Genomic DNA, 1,627 nt, shown 5'->3' on the forward strand with positions numbered 1-1,627 from the left:
AAGGGGAGGAAAAAGTTTACTATAGTTTTGATGAAGTTAAAGATTATCACAACAACTTCTATCCGACCGAGTTCTTAAACTCACTAACGGTGAGTGGTTTGGCGCCTCATAGGCTTCGATTAAAAATTGGTTACCCGATAATATTGTTATGTAATATCAATCCATCGCTTGGTCTATGCAATGGCACAAGATTAATATGTAAAGGTTTCCAGCCCAATGCTATTGACGTAGAAATAGCTGGTGGTCAACACACCAGAAAAAGAGTATATTTTTCAAGAATTCCTCTAAGTCTTTCTGAAGACAACATGTTCCCATTTAAGCTAATACGGAAACAGTTTCCCATTCAGTTTAGCTTTTCAATGACCATCAACAAAGCTCAAGGTCAAACAATTCCGCACGTTGGTGTTTATCTACCAGATTCTGTATTTTCACACGGGCAACTTTACGTGGCATTGTCAAGAGGGATATCACAGGAAAATACTAAGGTATTAGTACACTCCGCCAAATGTTGTCTATCGTGAAGTATTACGTGATGAATGAACCACATGTGTTATAAAATGTAGGTGTATATGTTATAGATCTTGTGCTTTAATGTTTTATATTTCTGAATATATTTTGAATACATTTTGAGTTTATTATTATTTGAGTTTTAAAGGTAAGACATGGTCTTCTTTATCAAACTCATCCTTTAAAATATACTAACTTGATTGTTTTTTATTAAATAAATTAGAAACTATTATGGACGAAACAAAGAAGAACTTAGAAGAAATGTCAGGTATCATATTAACATCTATACTATATATATATAACATTGTTGATTTTGGTAAAAACATGTATGAGAGACTGAATATTGTTTTTTGTAGTGCCCAAACCTGCTACGGCAGATGTGGTAGTTAAGGATGAGAAGATTGTAGAAACTCATAATCAAGTCACTGGAGCAGTCAAACAAGAAGATCTTGGTACCGATTTGGATGAAGAATGGTGGTCAAAATACGCAGATGAGGTTATTGAGATGTGTAAGGCATATGAGTAAAAGTTATCTTATCAAGTGGTTAGCACATGGTTGCTTATTTTTAAATGGTTATGTATAAGACTTATGTTTTCTTATTCTTGTGTTGGTTTATTAAAACTGAAATGGTATTTACGACTTATATTGTCTTATTTCTATTTATGACTTTTCTTTACTTAATTGAGTTATGTAATGCTTATGGCATAGATAGACCATGCTGATGTGACGAATACGAAAACTAACAAAACTAATACATAATATGTCATGAGAGCATAGATAAACTAACAGAAAACGAGTATCACATTGTAAATCAGCGATACCGCCGCATCGCGCGGGCACCTACTAGTATGTATGTATGTATGTATGTATGTATATATGTATGTATGTATTCGAGTATAGATAAGTAATCGAGTCCATATGTAATAGAGTATCCATGTAATCGAATGTAATATTGTATTCGAGTTCAATATTGTAATCGTATCATGCAATGTATTCGAATAAGAACATTATAATCGAACCCTACAATGTATTCGAATAAGGACTTTGTAATCGAGTCCATGATTGTATTCGAATAAGGACTTTGTAATCGAGTCCATGATTGTATTCGAATGACCCCAT

At 33.1% G+C, this 1,627-nt stretch overlaps 1 long non-coding RNA gene across 1 annotated transcript; it reads left to right on the forward strand.

Moving 5' to 3' along the window:
- The first annotated feature begins 502 nt into the window (after window positions 1–502).
- Window positions 503–1,326, forward strand: LOC143629916 (uncharacterized). The gene is made up of 3 exons (XR_013153047.1): window positions 503–559; window positions 731–775; window positions 864–1,326. It is a non-coding gene; the product is annotated as an uncharacterized LOC143629916 (long non-coding RNA).
- The last annotated feature ends 301 nt before the right edge of the window (window positions 1,327–1,627 follow it).

The sequence above is a fragment of the Bidens hawaiensis genome, unplaced genomic scaffold (assembly GCF_021521415.1).
Source record: "Bidens hawaiensis isolate Kalapana, Puna unplaced genomic scaffold, B.hawaiensis_p1.1 tig00005482_1, whole genome shotgun sequence".
NCBI lineage: Eukaryota > Viridiplantae > Streptophyta > Magnoliopsida > Asterales > Asteraceae > Bidens > Bidens hawaiensis.